This window comes from Protobothrops mucrosquamatus, unplaced genomic scaffold (genome assembly GCF_001527695.2).
Source record: "Protobothrops mucrosquamatus isolate PMUCROS unplaced genomic scaffold, P.Mucros_1.0 scaffold_23, whole genome shotgun sequence".
Lineage (NCBI taxonomy): Eukaryota > Metazoa > Chordata > Lepidosauria > Squamata > Viperidae > Protobothrops > Protobothrops mucrosquamatus.
Window position 1 is genome coordinate 448,463 of NW_015386099.1, and position 9,886 is coordinate 458,348.

Below are 9,886 nucleotides of genomic sequence, written 5' to 3' on the forward strand. Positions count from 1 at the left end.
AGGTCTATAATTCTTGGGTTGCGTCAAATCCTGACCCTCCTTTGGTATTAAAGCTATAAAAGCAGTCCTCCAAGTAGGAGGTACCTCCTTGCCCAGCAATATACTATTAAACAGTTCCTGTAATGGTTCTATCATTTCTTCAATTAATATCTTATAGTAAACTGCTGTAAATCCATCTGTACCTGGAACTTTACCAACCTTTAATTGTTTAATTGCTCCCTTAATCTCCTCAACTGTAATTAAACTATTCATTTTTTCCCTTTGATTGTCAGACAATCTAGGAAAGTGTGATTCCTGTAAATACTTATCTATTTCTCCAATTTGTATTTCTTCAGAGGCATACAACTTAGAATAAAACTCCCAAAAACTCCTCTTAACCAAATTTTGTTGAAATGTCACTTTACCATTATAATCTATTTTCTTTATAATTCTTGATTTCTGTTTTTTCCGTAGTTGATAAGACAACCACCTTCCAGGTTTATTTGCATTACAAAATGTATTATATTTCATATAACTTAAACTAGTTGCTGTCTGGTCAGCTATTAACATATTAAATTGTTCCCTAAGCATAGTTATAGATACTTTTAAATTATTATCCAACGGGTTTAAAATAAAAGCCTGTTCTTTCGATTTAATCTCCTCTTCTAAGTCTTTTCGTTTTTGTGCTTGCTTTCTCTTATGAACACTATTCATAGAAATCAAAATACCTCTCATATAGGCTTTGCTAGCATCCCAGACTATTGAAATCGGAGTACCTTTATGCATATTTAACGAAAAAAAATTCTTTCAAATGACCCTTACACTTCTGCACATTTATATCATATCTAAACAAATTTTCATTCAATCTCCAAGTTCTTCTCTTTCCTTCTTCACCAAATAATTCCATCCACACCGGACTGTGATCAGACAATGTCCTAGGAAAGATCTTAACATTCTTCACCCTGGAAAGAAAGTCATTAGTTATAAAAAAAAAATCAATTCTCAAGTAGGATTGGTGCCTATCCGAGAAAAAGGTATAGTCTTTCTCGTCCGTATTCCATTCCCTCCATATGTCCTCTAGTTCCAGTTCCTCTTTCAAATCAAAAAAAGTTTTGGGCAATGTTGAGTTAAAAGCTTTACAGGAACCTTTCTTATCTTTTCTTGAATCTAAGACACCATTCCAGTCTCCCATCATAATAACAGATTTATAATCCATTTGATTTAGTTTCTGATGTATCAATTTATAAAACTGTTTCTGCTGTTGATTTGGAGCATATAATCCAATGATAAGACATTTCTTCCCATTCAAAAGCATTTCAATAAAAACATATCTTCCTTCTGGGTCAAAATCAATCAATTTAGGCTAAAACTCCTTCTTAACATAAATAACTACTCCACCTTTTTTCTGGGGCGCAGGTGCAATAAAATGTGTTCCCAACCGTGAATTAGTCAGATACTTTTGATCTTTTGCTGTAATATGAGTCTCTTGCAAGCAAATAACATCATTTTTATGTTGCTTCAAATAATAAANGCTGGTATCTCCCATCTGAATTGTATTTGTCTCACTTTCAATTCTTCAGCCAAAAAAGCAAAGTCCTTTCTTCTTCTGAGTATCTTGGGTGGTATTTCTTTTAAAATTATCACATCTTGTCCTAAAATTTGAAATCTCTGTTTATAAAAAGCTTGAATAATTTCATTGCGGATTGATTTTTTTGAAAAGTAAACAACAATATCTCTTGGAAGGTTTCTCTGTCTCACCACCCATGAGTTAACTCTAAAAAAAATTTCCACTTCTCTCGTGATATCTTCAGGTTGGCAGGACAAAACCAAGGCTAATTCTGCTGCAATTTCCTCCCCTAGTTTTTCTTGAACATTTTCTCTCAATCCTCTTATTCTCAACGCATGTTCCATTTCTCTAAATTGTGACATAAGAATCTCATTCTGATTTATATCAGTATTCTCTTCCACTTTCCCCATTCTGATTTCCAAAACTTCAACATGTTCCTCCATTTCTTCCACCCGCCCTGCAATGCGGTCTACATGATCAGCCAGGCCTTGCAATGCAAACACTGTATCATCTCTCAGCTCAACATTTTTTTCTTCAAGTTTTTCCTCAAGTTTCTTTTCAAACAGCTCGTCCATTTCACATCTAATTTGTTTGGCAGTATCCTTTAAGGCATCTTGTAAATCTTTCAATGTTAAAGCTGGCATTGGAGGAGAGGGTGGGGGAGTAGGTTTTGTCTGCTGCGATATCTGTACAGCTGGAGAAGAGCTCAAGCCTTTCTGAGGAGGAAAAGTTCCCCCACGCTTTGAAGCCATTTTACTTTCTCTTCCCCTCTTCTCTAATTTATTTTATATAATATAATGTCCAATAAAAGTTTTATTAGAACTGCTACTAAAAGCAGAAGCAGATAGCTTGCCAGCAATACAAGCAAATCTAATACAGTAGTAGTCCAGCAGAAAGTGAAAGCAGAATTGAAAGTCCTCAGAAAGTAAAAGTCTCTGTTAAAGAGCAAAACGCCCTTCCGCGGCCAATTTTTTTTTCTTCTTAAACTTTAAACATCAATGAAGAAGTTATTAAATTCAGAGCTAAAGGCTCAAATCCTTGCAGCTCCCAAGCACCTGGATCGCTCTGTCTGCTCCCAAGAATTACTCACGATCTCCCATAAGCAGAGGTTGAATCCACGTCTGGCTTCGTTCACTGGAACGGAGGCAGCCCGAAGCGCGGAGAAGTCCCTGACTCCGGGGGAACTCACCTTCACCCCCACAGCTATAAAACTGTGAGAGCTCGGGAGTTCTACCCCTATCAGGGAAGCTCCCCCCGTCCCCTTTGCCCGGGGAAGGGGATTCCAAGCCGCGGAGCAGCTGTTTGACGCTGCTCCTGCGGCTTTTACGCGTCCTCGGGGTGGGCGGCAAAGAGAAAAGCTGCCATCGGTGCCGGAATTCAAACCGGAAGCCAAGACATTGGAATTTAATGAAACTCAGGAAAGAGTTATTTTTCCTTCTTTCAGTTGTTCTCTCTGGTCTAGGCTAAAAGAAAACTTGAGGTGAAAGTACTGCAGCTGTCTAATGGAATCAGCATATCAAAGTTGTGATAAGCAGCACTTGTTTGAATCATAAGTAAGGGAGGGATATAGTTAAGAACTTATGAAAAGAAATGCCTCATAGGGCATTGTACACATTAGAAATAAACATATTAAAACACCATAACAAATAAATATCTCTATAATTTGAATAAGGATAAGATTTATATGTCTGGAAAGTTACTGTCTCTTTTTCTACCATCCAATAAAACATTTTTTTTTCCTTAGCTGGAGTATGAATTTCAAAGGGTTAGCTGTTAGACCACAATAATACTAGAAAAAAAGAATAACAGGCTAAAACCTGAACATTGCAATAAATCTGTTGTTTGTCAAGGCAACTGTCTATGTTTCCAATATAATATGGCACACTGATTTACTTAAGAAAAACTTTAAAATTATACTTGAGCAAAAATTTAAAACCTTAATACCAAAACTTCAGAAGGGTGCAAATAAGGAGCAAATTCAGTAATTCACTATTCTTCCTGATTTTTCTTTAAAAAGGTTTTTTTTCCCAATTGAGACCAATTATATAGGATTCTTTAAAACCAGCTTTAACCCTGTAAGCATGACTGAAGGCTGAGACAGCTTTCAGTCCTATACAGTATTGACCAAAATTGGGGAAACCTTTTGGGAAAAGTGTACATTTGAGGTTTGATGGCTAATAACACCACATTTTGTTAGAGTAGTACCATAAAATTATATATCAATGGAAAGATAATTTAATCAAGAATATAATGCAACAAGGTTTGTTCAATTATCTGTATTCTATGAAAAGTTATAGCCAAATAACCAGAAAAAGGAAGCACAGCTTGCTTAGGTTGATATCAGGTACCTTTCCTTCATCTGATTGTAGCCAATGAGCATGAGTGTTTAGAGAGCCAATCAGGTGTCATCTTGTTTTGGCAATGAGACAATCAGATCACAGTAGGATTCAGTTATTGATGTCATGTATTGAAGCTGAGAGGAGGACATTTGTCTGTGTGTTATGTGATTGCTATCAAATTGGTTGGGGTTTTTCGTGTTCTTTCATTTAGTGAGCTTGTAAAACTTAATAAAATTAAAGTAATGGTGTAAAAAGCAATGTAAAATAGTATTATTAAGTGAACAAGGCTACAGTTATAAAGAAATTAGAAGACAAATTGATAGAAACTTAACCAAAGGTGGCATTTCTACGTTTTTGAAGAAGTATAAGGAGAGTCAGTCACTATAAAACCACACTGGTAAAGGCAGGAAAAGGTGCACAACAGCAAGTGATGATAGAAGAATTAAGAGACTGTGCCTACGTGACAGAAGAAAATCATCTAGGTGTATACAAGATGAAATGGCGCAATGCAATGTGAAGTTGAGTGCAAGGACTGTTCGGCGCAGACTACAGGAATTTGGCCTAAAATTTAGAATTCCACGAAAAAAGCCACTTTTATCTCTCAAACAAAGGTTGAAAAGACTAAACTGGGCTAAAACCCATGTTACCTAGACAGAGGAACAATGGGACAGTATTATTTGGAGTGATGAGACCAAGATCTCCCTGTTTGGTAGTGATGGCATAAAATACGTAAGGAGAAGAATCGGAGAAGATTTGCATCCTGATTGCATTACATGTACCGCGAAACACACAGTCAGTGTTATGATCTGGGGTTGTATGACATCAAAAAGTGTGGGCAGAATTTGTGTGATTAATGGGAATATAAATGGCCAAAAATACCTTAATGAAATACTGAAGCCTTCCGCACATTATCTTTTCCAAGACAATGAAGCATTTATATTTCAACAGGATTCAGCTCCATGTCATGTTGCTGCTGTGTGCAAAAAGTGGTTTCAAGATAACCATATTCCACTGCTGGAATGGTCTGGGAATAGCCCATACCTTAACCCAATTGAAAATCTATCAAGCTGACTAAAGAAACTTGTTAGTCAGAAGCGACCCAGCAATAAAAACCAGTTAATAGAAGCAATCATTCAATCTTGGTTTCACATTATAACAGCTGCAGAACTAAAGGACTTGGTTCATTCCATGGGAAGACGTTGAAAGGCCATAATTCATGCTAAAATTTAACCCAGCTAAGTATTAACTGACATGGTGATAATTTTTGTATATCTCATTTTTTCTATGGTGATAATTTTTGTATATCTCATTTTTTCTACGTGTTTCACTTTTCTTCTTTATAACTGCTGTTCTAATAGCAAATCCTTCATAAACGTTATTGCATTACATTCTTGATTAAATTATCTTTCCATTGATATATAATTTTATGGTACTACTCCAAAACAAGTGGTGTTATTATTATCAAACCTCAAATGTAGACTTTTCCCAAAAGGTTTCCACAATTTTGGCCTCTATTGTAGATTCAGAGTTCTTCCAACTATGTCACCAAGTTTCATTCTAGAGTTCTAATATCAAAGCAGAATAGCCACAGAATTTTCTCCAAGGAGAGGCAGGAAGGAGATCTCAGACTGGAATCTGATTTATTCTATGCCTCCTAATATGCCTTGCTAGGACTGCACTAACAGGCAGAAGACACAATCCACTAACAACATTATCTATCATGGAATGGTTTGTTTCTGAAATATCCTCCTTAGAGCTGAATTATAGGCATGATCTAATTGATGATAAAGTCACTTATGTCCCTTGAAGAACCAGTTTAACCTCACCATTAAAGTCAGAGGATTTTAAATGTGTTTAACTTTGTCTCGATTACACATTGCATGTATTTCATCCAAAGTCAAACACTGAGGAGGAAATCCTTTTTCCTCCTTTTCTACTATGTGTGTCCTTAACCATACTGAAACAAGTATACATGTGAGAATAATTTTATGCATGTAAACCTAAAAGTAAACATTCTGTGGAACAATATAGTTCTAACATCAGAACTGTTTTAAGGCAGTATTTCAGATTTCCCAATAGGTTTGATCCTGAATAAAGTACATAATGAATGTAATTCCCCCTCCCACTGCCTTTTGTATGTCAGTTTTAACATCAGGCTGTTTGATGAAAGGATTTTAGTTAGTAATTTATATCCTATTTTCACCCATTATGATTCTTTTTCTGCTACCTTCGGAAATGTTACTATTTTCATATTACAACTGCCTAGCTGATCTGGCTTTTCCCTCCTATCTTTTCTGCCTACTTTTTTCCACCACACATTTCATTCAATATTGTTGAACTTCTTGCCATACAAATGACATCCAGAAACTTGCCATATATAGTCATCTTAATGACGTCAGCAATTTATTTCATGTCTGGGCTTTGAACCACAATGTAAGTGCTAAAGAGTCAAGTAGAGTTTTCAAGCATATTTTCCAGCTTTCTCTTTCTATTTTTATGTACATATGCTCCCCACTTAATGGATTTGCAGAGCTTTGCAGAGAACCTAAATATAGCTTCTGACAAAGCATGAGGCGGCAATGTATTCATATAATGCAAAAAGAGATTCATCAATATTTAAGCAATTCTAATTAGCAAGAAAATTCTAATATGAACCTTGACACTTGGGTACATCTGTTTAAGGACTTTACTTCTCTGCTGAACTTTATGTGCAAAATTTAGAAATCATTAGTCTCATAGACACTGATTTTCTGCAGTAATCTTTTTGGACTTTCCTATTTCCTTTTAATTATTCCAATGTGATCAGGAAAGAGGATATCCTAAGGTCAGATATTGCTGAGTAAAGTTCTAAGGTAATTATTTATTTTTATTTATTTGTAAAATTTATTGGCTGCCCATCTTACCACAAGATAACTCTGGGCAGATTAGTAAATTTCACTAATCCAGGGAAACGCAGTGAAATCCTTGCACTTCATTATTTTAATATTATCTAGCCTGTGGTTTTATAGTTACTTTCAACACAAAAAACGAACTGTGAAAATCTTGAAAAGTAAAGCCTTTTTTATTTTTGATAACAGTCTGTGTATCTTGATTTAAGTCTCTCCAAAGCCAAGTGGTTTTGTGGATGCAGTATTGCTTTATCAACTATATGTGAAAATAGGAGAGTAGTGGTTCAGTTGTCTGACCATTCCCTAGGCAGCATTTCTTGGCCCACTCTCCCAAGATCTTTCTCACATACCATTACAATTCCAAAACATAGGCATTGCCACAGAATGTAGTAGCTACGAAACTCAATAGTATGTACTTCATAGAAATGAGTAATTATCTGCAGTTCTTCTGAGACAAGTAAATCAAGTGAACAAATTCTGACTGGACAAAATGCCAAACCATGGTGGGCTTTATAGGTAACAATCAGCACTTTGAACTGTATTTAGAAGCTAATAGAAAGCCAGTGTAGGGCAAGTGTCAGCGAGTTTGTGTGGCAAGTGTCAGCGAGTAAACAGGTTACTGCATTTTGGATGAATTGAACTTTCCTATGTTATTCAACAGGAATAGTTGCAGTAGTCCAGCCACATGAATAATTGTTGAGCCTATAAACATATTGACAAAAAATTGTAATACTACAAGTTTAATAAGATATCATCCTATAATAAGATTATTGAGAGCCATGGAGGTGACCTTAGAGAATGTATGCAGAGACAGTTACAAAAACATGCACAGAAGCATGCTTTAAGCCCAGAAAATAAAGAAAACATTAGGAAACAACTCAGACTGCTTTTACTCTAACTTCTTTGGGGATAAGAAGAAGGGAAGGGAAGCAGTTAGTTTTTCAAGACTGTTTCCATATATCAGTGATAGCAAACCTTTTAGAGACTGAGTGCCCCAAAACCACCCACCACCCCTGTCCCCGCTCTGCCGTGCCCGCTGGACCACCCATCACCTCCATGGCCTGCCACAGATCATCCAGGCAGCCCAGCAGCGCCATGGTGGCCACGCTCTCCGCCCGTGCCCTGCAGCATTATCTGCGTGCGATGGGGTACAAGGGCGGAGTCTTGTCCCCTCTGCCCGGCTACCATGTCCTTGGCTGTACAGCATTGCGTGGGCTGAGCCCGGGAGCGACTCTCCTCCAGAAGGCTGCTGGTGAGGAGGGGGCCATGGGAGGAGGCGGGGCTGGGGCAACAGTGCGTGTGCCCAGAGAGGGCTCCGAGTGCCGCCTCTGGCATGCATGCCATAGGTTCGCCACCACTGCCATATATCAATAAAATGCAGTTCTAGTCAAATTTGCAGAGTTGGAAGGAAGGATAAATAATAATAGTTGTTTCCATATAGGACACAAAACATACACTGTAGTAATATTTTATAATGGGCTTACAAATGGACCTACTCTACAATACTTCTGTTTTATTTCATGTCATTAGAAACTCTATCTACTCCTTTCAGAGAGTGCAGAATAGGGGTTTTGAAGTCCTATGGAAAAATAACTATTATTGGCTTCTGTCAATCTGCAAGAATTAGTTAGTTGTTGTTGTTCTCTACCACGTTGCCAAGAACTGAATGAAACTGTATGTATCATGTTTATATATATTTTATAGATACAGTTTTTCTAAACTATGCCTCCTGCTCATTTTGAATGTGTGCTTAATTTTTGGGCTTATTTTTGCAATGGAAAGCTGTAAAACCCTTAACAAGTTATGGGCCCAGATCCCAACCAGCCCTTGCACATAGTTCAGACTGAAGAAAAAGATTGAGGCTCAACAAGGAGCTATAATTAAGCTGAAGGACTGCCTGAGTTAAGAAAAGAAAAAGGCTGCTCAGCTGAAGGCTTGCAGGATGGCTGATTTAAAGGAGAGCTCTCTGCCTCAATTGGGACAAAACAATTATCTTATTTGGGCTGCAAAAATGGAATGCTTCCTAAAGGCTAAGGAGCTCTGGGATATTGTGATTAATCCACCCCAGGGGCAATTAGCATCTGCAGATCAACGGAGGTGTCATGTGTCTGATTAACGAAACACTTAAAAGGACTTTCAGGCATATTTTTTCCTAAAAGCATTTATTAAGGTTACAGAGACGTCAGTACAGCATGGTGGAAATGCTTAGGTCTGGCTTCTTTTCCATTACGCATATACATTCTAAGCATTTCCCCCCCTTATTTTGGGGCCATGGTTCACATCTTCCAATCAACTTGGAAGATGTGATTTACTTCCGGTTTCTTTTTCCCGGGCTATCCTTATTCTCCTCCCTTTTTCCCTGTTGCCTGGTTTAACTATAAAAAATACCAGACAGTTCTGCATATTGTCAAAGCAAGAATATACAGTATTTGCAGCATTGACATCCGGCCCCCCTTACAAAAAGGACAGATCCTGTAAAGCAAACCAAAGCATATGTTAAGGGTTATCTTTCGGTTTGTTGGGGTGTTTCACATGAAACCTTTTGACCAATCTATTAGTCTTTACTTCACTGGATTTCACCCAGGTGGCTTCGGATAATGGGTATCCCTTCCATTGTACTAGATACTGCAATTTCCCTCTAAAAATTCTAGAGTCAAGAATATGATTTACTTCATAGTGGGTCTGTCCCGCAACCACGAGGGGCCCAGGTGCCTTTTTTGGAGGAGGTCTTAACGTGGAACCCCGATATGGTTTCAACAAGCTACAATGGAAAACTGGGTGAATTTTCCCTAAGAGTTTAGGGAGTTTTAGCTCTACTGTGACTGGGTTGATGATCCTTACTATGGGGAAAGGCCCCAAGAACTTTGGGCCCAATTTCTTGCTGGGCAACTTGAGGCGTAGATATTTAGTTGATAAATAAACCTTTTCCCCAACTTGGAATGTTCTTTGGGGAGCCCTCTTTTTATCAGCCTGCTTTTTATAGGTTTCAAAAGTCTTTTTTAAAGCAGTTTTTGTGTTTCTCCAAACTTCTTCCCACCCCCTCACCCACTGGTCAAGTGTCTGGGAAGCGGAGGGCATCTGAGGATATTCAGGTATTGGGTTGAACTCTTTTC